This window comes from Muntiacus reevesi, chromosome 4, assembly GCF_963930625.1.
Source record: "Muntiacus reevesi chromosome 4, mMunRee1.1, whole genome shotgun sequence".
NCBI lineage: Eukaryota > Metazoa > Chordata > Mammalia > Artiodactyla > Cervidae > Muntiacus > Muntiacus reevesi.
Window position 1 is genome coordinate 118,450,725 of NC_089252.1, and position 14,027 is coordinate 118,464,751.

Genomic DNA, 14,027 nt, shown 5'->3' on the forward strand with positions numbered 1-14,027 from the left:
CAAAAGAATAAAGTTGGACCCCTACTTCCCTCACTATTCAAAATCAACTCAAAATGAATCAAAGGCCTAGATGTAAGAACCAAATTATACACCCCTTAGAAGAAAACATGAGAGAAAAACTTCATGACTTTGGATTTGGCCATGATTTCTTAGATCTGCTACCAAAACCACAAACAACAAAAGGCAAAAGAGATGGATTAGACTTTTTCAAAACAAAAGTTGTCGTGCACAGAAGGAATAAGGAAAAAGATCTGCCATCCAAAATGGCACAAGATGTTTACACATCATGTACCTGAAAAAGGTCTGTAGCCTACAAGCCAAGACCCCACTGAGCCAGTGGGGTGCCCCCCCTCCCATCCCAGATGATAAGGGGATTTCAGGCCTGCAACACCTTTGGGCTGGACACTGGTCATCCTCAGCACCCTCAAGGAGTGAGTGCTGGATGGTTTTGAGCACAGTTCTTTCTCATCACTGCCCTCAAAGACTGGAGGCTTCAACATGTCTCCAGAACAACACAGAATCTTTGCAAGTCTTTGAGAACCAAGGGATCATCCTTCACTTTCTTGAGCAGTGCATCTTATGTCATAGCAGTGACCTTCTCCAATGTGGCTCCCGTGGTGTTCTCCCACCTTCTTTATTTCTCTGAGAGTGGCCAGGGCACTTTGGGTGGCTCCAGTCCCCACACCAGGTGACAAGGCTAGTGGGACCAGGTCCTGGTGACCCTTCCTTTCACTGGATACTAATTCAGACTCTCAGGTTGACTTTGAATGTGGATGCCCCTGCTTCTCCATCAAGAATTCTCATCTCACCTTCTCTTTTCCTCTTGCTTTTCAGTCTCAGATTTACCTGACATCACCACTCACAGTTCCTGAAGAGCCCAGAGAGTTCTCCTGATGGAAAGGTTCTGAAAGATTCAGAGGGATAAATAAAGAATGCAGATGATTCCTATCTCATACTGATGCCTAGAGGGTGATGAGAGTGTTTTCTCATGAGAACTGTAAAATCCTCTAAGTAATAGATCATTGGGGGGCATCCTGTGTCTTCCTGCTCATTCTAATAATGTTGTTCCTGAATTTTAATTCAGTAAAAATTTATCTCATAAATATGCCAAGGGGGAGATCCATTTAAAAATGTTACTGAAGTAACTCCAAGGGTTTTACAACAAATAGCAACACAGAACCTGAGGTCATACCCTGGCTGAGAGGTTCCCACCCTGAGCCACTGTTCCTTAGAGGGTGGAATGGCCATGACCATCCTCCGGCAGGTAGGCCTCCTCAGGCACACCCTATGCGGGACCACCACATCACAGAATCTCAGAATGGCCGTGACCGTCCTCCGGCAGGTAAGCCTCCTCAGGCACACCCATGTGGGACCACAACATCACAGAATCTCAGGATGTCCGTGACCGTCCTCCGGCAGGTAAGCCTCCTCAGGCACACCCATGTGGGACCACCGCTTCACAGAATCTCAGAATGGCCAATGGCTGGCAGCTGGTGAGAGATGAGGAGAAAAGAAAGCTGCCCAGCAGCCTGGGAAAACTCCTGGGCAAGGACTTAGTGAGGGTCAGCGTCAGGCCGTTAGAGCCAGCATCAGGGCCTCAGAGACAGTGTCAGGACCTCAGAGATAGCTTGATGGCCTCAGCAAGAGCCAGTTAAGGCCATTCATTAGGGGCACTTAGGGGACTTTATTAGGGACGTATTCAGGGCCTTGGTTATGGACAGAATCAGAGGGATATTTAGTGACGGCATCGACTCTGAGGGACAGCATCAAGGCCTAAGCTAGGGACAGTGTCAAGGCTTCAGGTAAGGCTGTTCCTTAGGGATATCTCAGGGCTTTCAATAGGACCAGCATCAGGGTGTAGTTAGAATCAGTGTCAGGGCATTAGTTAGTGACAAAATCAGGGTGTTACTTAGGGAAAAAGGTCATTATTATTGACAGTGTCAGGGCCTTTGTGAGGAGGAGCTTCTTGACCTTATGAAGGAAAAGGAGAGAAATAGGACCATTGTCAGGTCATGAGTTAGGGCCACAATTAGGGTGTTACATAGGGAAAGAGTTAGGTTATTAATGACAGTGTCTGGGCCTTAGGTAGAGTCATCATCAAGACCTTAGTTAGGAAAAGCTTCAGTTCAGTTCAGTCTCAGTTGTGTCCAACACTTTGTGACCCCATGGACAGCAGCACGCCAGGCTTCCCTGTCCATCACCACCTCCCAGAGCTTGCTCAAACTCATGTCCATCGAGTCAGTGATGCCATCCAACCATCTCATCCTCTCATCCCCTTCTCCTCCTACCTTCAATCTTTCCCAGCATCAGAGCCTTTTCAAATGAGTCAGTTCTTTGCAACAGGTGGCCAAAGTATTGGAACTTCAGCTTTAGCATCTGTCCTTCCAATGACTATTCAGGACTGATTTCCTTTAGGATGGACTGGTTGGATCTCCTTGCAGTCCAAGGGACTCTCAAGAGTCTTCTCCAACACCCTAGTTCAAAAGCATCAATTTTTCAGTGCTCAGTTTTCTTTATAGTCCAACTCTCACATCCATACATGACTACTGGAAAACCATAGCTTTGACTAGATGGACCTTGGTCAGCAAAGCAATGCCTCTGCTTTTTAATATGCTGTCTAGGTTGGTCATAATTTTTCTTCCAAGGAGAAAACATCTTTGAATTTCATGGCTGCAGTCACCACGTGCAGTGATTTTGGAGCCCAAGAAAATAAAGTCTCTCACTGTTTCCATTGTTTCCCCATCTGTTTGCCATGAAGTGATGGTACCGGATGACATGATCTTATTTTTCTGAATGTTGAGTTTTAAGCCAACTTTTTCACTCTCCTCTTTCACATTCATCAAGAGGCTCTTTAGTTTTTCTTTGATTTCTGCCATAATGCTGGTGTCATTGTGTATCTGAGGTTATTATTATTTCTCCCGGCAATCTTGATTCCAGTTTGTGCTTCATCCAGCCCAGCGTTTCTCATGATGTACTCTGCATATAAGTTAAATAAGCTGGGTGACGGTATGCAACCTTGACATACTCCTTCCCTGATTTGGAACCAGTCTGTTGCTCCATGTCTAGTTCTAACTGTTGATTCTTGACCTGCATACAGATTTCTCAGGAGGCAGGTCAGTTGGTCTGATATTCCCATTTGTTTATAGATACTTTTCTGGAACTCTATTGTTTTTTTGATGATCCAACAGATGTTGGCAATTTGATCTCTGGTTCCTCTACCTTTTCCAAATTGGACTTGAACGTCTGGACATTCATGGTTCATGTAGTATTGAAGCCCGGCATAGAGAATTTTGGGCATTACTTTGCTAGCATGTGAAATGAATGCAATTGTGATGGGATTCCAGTTGAGCTATTTCAAATCCTAAAAGATGATGCTGTGAATGTGCTGCACTCAATATGTCAGCAAATTTGGAAAACTCAGCAGTGGTCACAGGACTGGAAAAGGTCAGTTTTCATTCCAATCCCAAAGAAAGGCAATGCCAAAGAATGCTTAAACTACCACAAAGAGTCAGACACGACTGAGCGACTGCACTGAACTGAGCTTGAACATTCTTTGGCATTTCCTAACACCCTGGGTGCCTACCTGGAGCCCAGGCCTAGGGATCCCAACTGGCATTTTTCGCCCAGGGAGCCCTGATGTGGGGTGTCCCAGCACCTGCTTCCAAAGGTCTCCCGTGGCTGTTTGCTTCTTCTGGCAGAGTTAGCTTTGCTCCCCACTCCGGCATTGGGCATGCCAGGGGCCGGCCCACCGCGCTTCACCGGGGGCCCATGGAGGTGCCAGGTGCCCTCGGCCAGGTGACCCCAGTATGGCACCCGGCCCCCTCAGATGCACTCCCGCTGCCTCCTTCCCCATGGGCAGGACCGCGCTGACCTAGGAAGGTGTTTGCTAGGGTGGCAGAGTGCAGGCAGACACCCAGCCTGACTTTGGATTTGAGGCCCTGGGAGCAGGCCCGGAGGCCTGGCATCTGATGATCCACACACTGGATGTGCGATAGAGGCCTGAAAACCCACTCTCTGGGGCTGCCTTTCCTGCCTCCAAGGACGGTAGTGTTCGCAGCCGCCTGCAGCTGAGAGTCACCCCTGGCTAGGAAGCCCTGGCTGGGAAGTCATTTTGCGGTGGCATTGGCCCCTGGGGCCCCGTACCCAGGGGGGATTCCCACAGTCCCAGGTAACGTCCAGCCAACCTCCACACGGCTCTTCCGTCACGTTTGCTCTGCAGGAGAGAGCTCTTGAGCCTAGGCCGATCTGCACTGTGCTCAGCTCCTGTGGGCAGAACACCCTGGGCGCCCACCCGGAGCCTGGACCTGGGGCCCAAACTGGCTTTTTTTGGCAGGGGGGAGCCCTAACACAGGGCGACCCAGCAACTGCTTGCAAAGGCCTCCCATGGCTGTTTGCTTCATTCTGCCAGAGCTAGCTTTGCTACCTGCTTCAGTTTTTTGCAAGCTAGGTGCTGGGCCACCACTCTTCGCTGGGGTCCCGTTGGAGGTGCCAGGTGCCCTCGGCCATGTGACCCCAGCATGGCACCCGGCCCCCTCAGACACACTCCCACAGCCTCCTTCTCCATGGGCAGTACTGTGCTGACCTAGAAATGTGTTTGCAAGGCTGGGAACGTGCAGGGTGACACATGGCCCTTACTTGGGAATTGAGGCCCTCGGAGCAGGCTTGGAGGTCCGACCTCTGAGGAGCCAAACCCCTGCTACGAAGAGAGCCCTGAAAACACATTCTGTTGCCTGCCTTTCCTTCCTCCAAGATATATAGCTTTCCCAGTCTCTTGCATGCTGAGAGTCACGGAGGGCTGGAACGCACTTGCTTTAACATCATTATTCAGTGGCAATAGCCCTTGAGGCCCTGCACCTAGGTCGGGCTCCCACACTCACAGGGAAATCAAAGTGACATCCAAATGAGTCAGCTCTTCGAATCAAGTGGCCAAAGTATTGGAGTTTCAGGTTCATATTAGTCCTTCCAATGTATATTCAGGCCTGATTTCCTTTAGGATGGAGTGGTTGGGTCTCTTTGTAGTCTAAGTGACCTTCGAGCATGTTCTCCAACACCACAATTCAAAAGCATCAAATCTTTGGCGGTCAACTTTCTTTATAGTCCAACTTTCACATCCATACATGACACATGGATAAGCCATAGCTTTGACTAGACGTACCTTTGTTGGCACAGTAACGTCTCTGCTTTTTAATATGCTGTCTAGTCTGGTCATCACTTTCTTTCCAAGTTGTAAGCGTCTTTTCGGAGAAGGCAATGCCAACCCACTCCAGTACTCTTGCATGGAAAATCCCATGGACGGAGGAGCCTGGTAGGCTGCAGTCCATGGGGTCACTAAGAGTTGGACACGACTGAGCGACTTCACTTTCACTTTTCATTTTCATGCATTGGAGAAGGAAATGGCATCCTACTCCAGTGTTCTTGCCTGGAGAATCCCAGGGACGGCAGAGCCTGGTGGGCTGCTGTCTATGGGGTCACAGAATCGGACACGACTGAAGTGACTTAGCAGCAGCAGTAGCAAGCATCTTTTAATTTCATGGCTGCAGTCACCATCTGCAGTGATTTCTAAGCCCCCCAAAATAAAGTCTGCCGCTGTTTCTACTGTTTTCCCATCTATTTGCCATGAGGTGATGAGGCCAGATACAGTGATCTTAGCTTTCTGAATGCTGAGCTTTAAGGCAGCTTTTACACTCTCCGCTTTCACTTTCATCAAGAGGCTCTTTAGTTCCTCTTCCCTTTCTGCCATAAGGGTGGTGTCATCTGCATATCTGACGTTATTGACATTTCTCCTGGCAGTTTTGATTTCAGCTTGTGCTTCATCCAACCCAGCGTTTCTCACGATGTACTCTGCATATAAGTTAAATAAGCAGGGTGACAATATACAGCCTTGACATATTCCTTTTCCTATTTAGAACCAGTCTGTTGTTCCATGTCCTGCGACCCCATGGACTGCAGGATGCCAGGCTTCCCTGCCCATCACCAACTCCCGGGGCTTGCTCAACCTCATGTCCATTGAGTCAGTGATGCCATCCAACCATCTTATCCTCTGTTGTCCCCTTCTCCTCTGCCTTCAATCAAGACTATTATAGACAGATATTTTAAAGTATAATTATTTTTAATAGTTTATCTAAAATCTCATATTGCATTTACATTTTTAGGAGTTTTTTTGTTTGTTTTTAGAGGTACTTTCTTTGTTGACAAGCTTGTGACAAATATAAAAATATAGCAATATTTAACTTATAATAAACCTAGGCACTATGAAAATTTTATGCTTAATGTTAATGACTCTTAGACATGGCTAGATTAGAGTAGCGGAAAAAAAATACTAGATATTTAATATTGACTATTTCCCAGCTCTCATGAATCTTTTTCTTGTATTTAGAACTGTTTGATTTGTAAGGGGTTCCTTTTCTTCAGCAATATTATAAAAATACAGAAGACTCACACTGAGACATACATAAACCCACACAGACAGACAGAGATCTTCTAGTCTTCTGCCTAAGATTTTTTTTTTTTTTTTTAATTATCGCAGTAAGTTTATTTATTTTTTGAAGGTCAAGTTTAAATTTAATGACTTTAGTATTAACTATACACATACTAGTAAGTGCTAAGACTTAAATCTAAATCTTCCGGTTCAGTTGTGACTCCAGACAGGATTCAGAGAGCAGTTCTAAAAATCTCTTCTCTGGGTTTTATGGAGACTTTCTTTACCCTCCTGCCTTAGCCTCTTAAGGCACTGCGTCAGCCTTAAAAGGGCACTGGAAAGGGCATCTTCTGCCTAAGATTTAAAATACCTCTTTGACCTCCTTTTTGCTGGGAGTGGGGAGTAGGGGGCGGGGCTTGAAGTTCTCATTTGCCCAAGGCTGAGGTCTCAGGCAAAGTGGGCAGTGTTTCTCAAGGAAAGGGTTAACTTCAAGCTTTACCCTAGGCAGGCCTTTTTAACAAGGTAATTGTTTTTAATTGCATATGCAAAAGAACCAGCTTTACAGTTTCCAAGAAAAAAAATTTTTTTAAATTATAACCAATTTTTCCTGGTTCTATAGAATATCATGGCCATCCTAGGTCAGGTCATCTTTCCTTTCTGTTGTCATAGTTTTATCCCTGAATTATAGAAAGATCAGATGACAAGTTTTCCGTAGTTGAACCTGCGGAAGGGTTAGGGTTAGGGTTAGGGTTAGGGTTTAGGGGTTAGGGTTAGGGTTTAGGGTTAGGGTTAAGGGTTAGGGTTTAGGGTTAAGGGTTAGGGTTTAGGGTTTAGGGTTTAGGGTTAGGGTTAGGGTTAGGTTTAGGGTTTAGGGTTTGGGGTTAGGGTTAGGGTTAGGGTTAGGGTTAGGGGTTAGGGTTAGGGTTAGGGTTAGGGTTTAGGGTTAGGGTTAGGGTTAGGGTTAGGGTTTGTGTTAGGGTTAGGGTTAGGGTTAGGCTCCCAGGCTCCCAAGCGCGGGCTCGGGTGCTGCGGACCCCAGGCTCCCAGGCTTCCAGGCGAAGACCCGAGAGCTGCTGTAAACCAGTCGCCGGGCTCCCGGGCGTTTGCTCGGGAGCTGACGGCCCCAGGCTCCCAGGCTCCCAGTCTCCCAGCCTCCCAGGCTCCCAGGCGCGGCCTCGGAAGCTGGGGTCCCCAGGCTCACAGGCTACCAGGCGCGTGCTGGGAGCTGGGGCCCCCAGACTCACAGGCTACCAGGCGCGGCCTCGGTTGCTAGAGCTCACAGGCTACTAGGCGCGGGCTCGGGTGCTGGGGCCCCAGACTCCCAGGCTCCCAGGCGAAGACTCGAGAGCTGCTGTTAACCAGTCTCCGGGCTCCCAGGCGTTTGCTCGGGAGCTGCGGGCCCCAGGCTCCCAGGGTCCCAGGCTCCCAGGCTCTTTGGCGCGGCCTCGGGTGCTGCGGACCCCAGGCTCCCAGGCTCCCAGGCGCGGGCTCGAGTGCTGTGTGCCCCAGGCTCCCATGCACCCAGGCTCTCAGGCTCCCTGGCGCGGGCTCGGGTGCTGCGGACCCCAAGCTCCGAGGCTACCAGCCCTGGGCTCGCGAGCTGGGGCCCCCAGGCTCACAGGCTACCAGGCGCGGGATCGGGAGCTGGGGCTCACAGGCTACCAGGCGCGGGCTCGGGAGCTGGTGCCCCAGACTCCCAGGCTCCCAGGCGAAGACTCGAGAGCTGCTGTAAACCAGTCTACGGGCTCCCGGGCGTTTGCTCGGGTGCTGCGGACCCCAGACTCCCAGGCACGGGCTCGTGAGCTGCATCTCCCAGGCTCCGAGGGGCAGGCTCGGGAGATGCCTCCACCAGGTTCAAATGCAATCAGGTGCGGGCTCGGGAGCTGGGGCCCCCAGGCTCACAGGCTACCAGGCGCGGGCTCGGGAGCTGGGGCTCACAGGCTACCAGGCGCGGGCTCGGGAGCTGGGGCCCCCTGGCTCACAGGCTACCAGGCGCGGGATCGGGAGCTGGGGCTCCCAGGCTACAAGGCGCGGGATCGGGAGCTTGGGCCCCAGACTCCCAGGCTCCCAGGCGAAGACACAAGAGCTGCTGTAAACCAGTCTCCGGGCTCCAGGGCGTTTGCTCGGGAGATGGGGGCCCCAGGCTCCCAGGCTCCCAGGCGCGTGCTCGGGTGCTGAGGACCCCAGGCTCCCAGGCTCCCAGGCTCCCAGGCAAAGATCGAAAGCTGCTGAAAACCAGTATCCGGCCTCCCGGGCGTTTGCTCGGGAGATGCGTGCCCCAGGTTCCCAAGCGCGTGCTCGTGAGCTGGGACCCCAAGGCTAATAGGCTAACAGGTGCGTTCTCGGGAGATTGTGCCCCCAGACTCACAGGCTCCCAGGCGCGTGCTCGTGTGGTGCGCACCCCAGGCTCCCAGGCGCGGGCTCGTGAGCTGGGACCCCAAGGCTCACAGGCTCCCAGGCGCGGGCTCAGGAGCTGGGCCTCACAGGCTCCCATGCGCGGGCTCGTGTGCTGCGCACCCCAGGCTCCCAGGCGCGGGGTCGTGAGCTGGGGCCCCCAGGCTCACAGGCTCCTAGGCGGGGGCTCGGGAGCTGGGGCCCCAGACTCCCAGGCTCCCAGGCGAAGACACGAGAGCTGCTGTAAACCAGTCTCCGGGCTCCCGGGCGTTTGCTCGGGAACTGAGGGTCCCAGGCTCCCAGGCGCCCGGGCTCCCAGGCGCGGGCTCGTGAGCTGCATCTCCCAGGCTCCGAGGGGCAGGCTCGGGAGCTGCCGACCACAGGATCAAAGGCAACCAGGCGCGGGTTCGGGAGCTGGTGCCCCAGACTCCCAGGCTCCCAGGCGCAGACACGAGAGCTGCTGTAAACCAGTTTCCAGGCTCCCGGGCGTTTGCTCGGGAGCTGAGGGCACCAGCTCCCGAACTCGCGCCTGGTTGCCTTTGAACCTGGGGGAGGCAGCTTCCTGCCTGCTCCTCGCAGCATGGGAGATGCAGCTCATTAGTCCGCGCCTGGGAGCCTGGGGTCCACAGCACCCGAGCCCGCGCCTGGGAGCCTGGGAGCCTGGGAGCCTCGGAGCCTCGGAGCCTTGGGCCCTCAGCTCACGAGCAAACGCCCGGGAGCCCGGAGACTGGTTTACAGCAGCTCTCGTGTCTTCGCTGGAAGCCTGGGAGCCTGGGGTCCGCAGCACCCGAGCCCGTGACTGGGATCCTGGGAGCCTGGGAGCCTGGGAGCCTGGGTCCCTCAGCTCCCGAGCAAACGCCCGGGAGCCTGGAGACTGGTTTACAGCAGCTCTCGTGTCTTCGCCTGGGAGCCTGGGAGCCTGGGGCCCTCAGTTCCCGAGCAAACGCCCGGGAGCCTGGAGACTGGTTTACAGCAGCTCTCGTGTCTTCGCCTGGGAGCCTGGGAGTCTGGGGCCCCAGCTCCCGAGCCCGCGCCTGGTAGCCTGTGAGCCTGGGGGCCCCAGCTCCCGAACCCGCGCCTGGTTGCTTTTGAACCTGGGGGAGGCAGCTCCCGAGCCTGCCCCTCGGAGCCTGGGAGATGCAGCTCACGAGCCCGCGCCTGGGAGCCTGGGGTCCGCAGCACCCGAGCCCGCGCCTGGGAGCCTGGGAGCCTGGGAGCCTGGGGACCGCAGCTCCCGAGCAAACGCCCGAGAGCCCGGAGACTGGTTTAAAGCAGCTCTCGAGTCTTCGCCTGGGAGCCTGGGAGCCTGGGACCCTCAGCTCCCGAGCAAACGCCCGGGAGCCCGGAGATGGTTTACAGCAGCTCTCGTGTCTTCGCCTGGGAGCCTGGGAGTCTGGGGCCACAGCTCCCGAACCCGCGCCTGGTAGCCTGTGAGCCTGGGAGCCCCAGCTCCGGAGCCCGCGCCTGGGAGCCTGTGAGCTTGGGGGCCCCAGCTTCGGAACACGCGCGTGGTTGCCTTTGAACCTGGGGGAGGCAGTTCCCGAGCCTGCCCTTCGGAGCCTGGGAGATGCAGCTTACGAGCCCGCGCCGGGGAGCCTGGGAGACTGGGTCCCTCAGCTCCCGAGCAAACGCCCGGGAGCCTGGAAACTGGTTTACAGCAGCTCTCGTGTATGCGCCTGGGAGCCTGGGAGTCTGGGACCCCAGCTCCCGAACCCGCGCCTGGTTGCCGTTGAACCTGGGGGAGGCAGCTGTCGAGCCTGCCCCTGGGAGCCTGGGAGATGCAGCTCACGAGCCCGTGCCTGGAAGCCTGGCAGCCTGGGAGGCTGGGGGCCTGGGGCCCTCAGCTCACGAGCAAACGCCCGGGAGCCCGGAGACAGGTTTACAGCAGCTCTCGTGTCTTCGCCTGGGAGCCTGGGAGTCTGGGGCCCCAGCTCCCGAGCCCGCGCCGGGTTGCCTTTGAACCTGGGGGAGGCAGCCTCCGAACATGCCTCTCGGAGCCTGGGAGATGCAGCTCACGAGCCCGCGCCTGGTTGCCTTTGAACCTGGGGGAGGAAGCTCCCGAGCCTGCACCTCGGAGCCTGGGAGATGCAGCTCACGTGCCCGCGCCTGCGAACCTGGGGTCCCCAGCACCCGAGCCCGCGCCTGGGAGCCTGGGGTCTGCAGCACCCGAGCCCGCGCCTGGGAGCCTGGGAGCCTGGGAGCCTGGGAGCCTGGGAGGCTGGGTCCCTCAGCTCCCGAGCAAACGCCCGGGAGCCTGGAGACTGGTTTACAGCAGCTCTCGTGTTTGCGCCTGGGAGCCTGGGGGTCTGGGGCCCCAGAGCCCGAACCCGCGCCTGGTTGCCTTTGAACCTGAGGGAGGCAGCTCCCGAGCCTGCCCCACGCAGCCTGGGAGATGCAGCTCCCGAGCCCGCGCCTAGTAGCCTGTGAGCCTGGTGGCCCCAGCTCCCGAGCCCGCGCCTGGTAGCCTGTGAGCCTTGGGGTCCCAGCTCACGAGCCCGCGCCTGGGAGCCTGGGGTCTGCAGCACCCGAGCCCGCGCCTGGGAGCATGGGGTCCGCAGCACCCGAGCCCGCGCCTGGGAGCCTGGGAGCCTGGGGCCCTCAGCTCCCGAGCAAACGCCCGGGAGCCCGTAGACTGGTTTACAGCAGCTCTCGTGTCTTCGCCTGGGAGCCTGGGGCCCGCAGCTCCCGAGCAAACGCCCGGGAGCCCGGAGACTGGTTTTCAGCAGCACCCGAGCCCGCGCCTGGGAGCCTGGGAGCCTTGGATCCTGGGGCCCTCAGTTCCCGAGCAAACGCCAGGGAGCCCGGAGACTGGTTTACAGCAGCTCTCTTTTCTTCGCATGGGAGCCTGGGAGTCTCTGGCCCCAGCTCCCGTGCCCGCGCCTTGGAGCCTGGGAGCCTGGGAGCCTGGGGCCCAGCTCCCGAGCCCGCGCCTGGTTGCCTTTGAACCTGGGGGAGGCAGCTCCCGAGCCTGCACCTCGGAGCCTGGGAGATGCAGCTCACGTGCCCGCGCCTGCGAACCTGGGGTCCCCAGCACCCGAGCCCGCGCCTGGGAGCCTGGGGTCTGCAGCACCCGAGCCCGCGCCTGGGAGCCTGGGAGCCTGGGAGCCTGGGAGGCTGGGTCCCTCAGCTCCCGAGCAAACGCCCGGGAGCCTGGAGACTGGTTTACAGCAGCTCTCGTGTTTGCGCCTGGGAGCCTGGGGGTCTGGGGCCCCAGAGCCCGAACCCGCGCCTGGTTGCCTTTGAACCTGAGGGAGGCAGCTCCCGAGCCTGCCCCACGCAGCCTGGGAGATGAAGCTCACGAGCCCGCGCCTGGGAGCCTGGGAGCCTGGCAGCCTGGGGCTCTCAACTCCCGAGCAAACGCCCGGGAGCCCGGAGACTGGTTTACGGCAGCTCTCGTGTCTTCGCCTGGGAGCCTGGGAGTCTGGGGCCCCAGCTCCCGAGCCCGCGCCTGGTAGCCTGTGAGCCTGTGGGCCCCAGCTCCCGAACCCGTGCCTGGTTGCCTTTGAACCTGGGGGAGGCAGCTCCCGAGCCTGCCCCTCGGAGCCTGGGAGATGCAGCTCACGAGCACGCACCTGGGAGCCTGGGGTCTGCAGCACCCGAGCCCGCGCCTGGTAGCCTGTGAGCCTTGGGGTCCCAGCTCCCGAGCCCGCGCCTGGGAGCCTGTGAGCCTTGGGGTCCCAGCTCACGAGCCCGCGCCTGGGAGCCTGGGCTCCGCATCACCCGAGCCCGCGCCTGGGAGCCTGGGAGCCTGGGGCCCTCAGCTCCCGAGCAAACGCCAGGGAGCCCGGAGACTGGTTTACAGCAGCTCTCGTGTCTTCGCCTGGGAGCCTGGGGCCCCAGCTCCCGAGCAAACGCCCGGAGCCCGGAGACTGGTTTTCAGCAGCACCCGAGCCCGCGCCTGGGAGCCTGTCAGCCTTGGATCCTGGGGCCCTCAGCTCCCGAGCAAACGCCCGGGAGCCCGGAGACTGGTTTACAGCAGCTCTCGTGTCTTCGCCTGGGAGCCTGGGAGTCTCTGGCCCCAGCTCCCGAGCCCGCGCCTGGGAGCCTGGGAGCCTGGGAGTCTGGGGCCCCAGCTCCCGAGCCCGCGCCTGGGAGCCTGTGAGCCTGGGGGCCCCAGCTCCCGAATACGCGCCTGGTTTCCTTTGAACCTGGGGGAGGCAGCTCCCGAGCCTGCCCCTCGGAGCCTGGGAGATGCAGCTCACGAGCCCGCGCCTGGGAGCCTGGGGTCCACAGCACCCGAGCCCGCGCCTGGGAGCCTGGGGCCCTCAGCTCTCGAGCAAACGCCCGGGAGCCCGGAGACTGGTTTACAGCAGCTCTCGTGTCTTCGCCTGGTAGCCTGGGAGTCTGGGGCCCCAGCTCCCGAGCCCGCGCCTGGTAGCCTGTGATCCTGGTGGCCCCAACTTCCGAACCCGCGCCTGGTTGCCTTTGAACCTGGGGGAGGCAGGTCCCGAGCCTGCCCCTCGGAGCCTGGGAGATGCAGCTCACCAGCCCGCGCCTGGGAGCCTGGGGTCCGCAGCTCCCGAACCCGCGCCTGGTTGCCTTTGAACCTGGGGGAGGCAGCTCCGGAGCCTGCCCCTCGGAGCCTGGGAGATGCAGCTCACGAGCCCGCGCCTGGGAGCCTGGGGTCCGCAGCACCCGAGCCCGCGCCTGGGAGCCTGGGAGCCTGGGGCCCTCAGCTCCCGAGCAAACGCCCGGGAGCCCGGAGACTGGTTTGCAGCAGCTCTCCTGTCTTCGCCTGGGAGCCTGGGAGTCAAGGGCCCCAGCTTCCGAGCCCGCGCCTGGTAGCCTGTGAGCCTTGGGGTCCCAGCTCCCGAGCCCGCGCCTGGTAGCCTGTGAGCCTGGGACCCCAGCTTCCGAGCCCGCGCCTGGTAGCCTGTGAGCCTTGGGGTCCCAGCTCCCGAGCCCGCGCCTGGCAGCCTGGCGTCCACAATTCCCGAGCCCTGGCCCGTTAACCTGGGTGCTTGGGGGCGCAGATCCCGAGCCTGCCCCTCCAAGCCTGGGAGCCTGGGTATCGCAGCTCCTGATCCTGCGCCTGCGAGCCTGTTAACCTGGGGGAGGCAGCTCCCGAGCCTTCCCCTCGGAGCCTGGGGGCCGCAGCTCTCGAGCCTGCGCCTGCGAGCCTGTGAACCTGGGAGAGGCAGCTCCCGAGCCTGCCCCTCGGAGCCTGGTAGCCGTAGCTTCCTATCTCGCGTCTTGGAGCCTGGGAGCCTGGTGT

The 14,027-nt window shown here is 57.9% G+C and overlaps 1 non-coding gene across 1 annotated transcript; it reads right to left on the reverse strand.

Moving 5' to 3' along the window:
• Positions 1–6,630: 6,630 nt before the first annotated feature.
• Positions 6,631–6,753, reverse strand: LOC136168128 (small nucleolar RNA SNORA26). Its single transcript, XR_010663277.1, has one exon. It is a non-coding gene; the product is annotated as a small nucleolar RNA SNORA26 (small nucleolar RNA).
• Between the last annotated feature and the right edge of the window lie 7,274 nt (positions 6,754–14,027).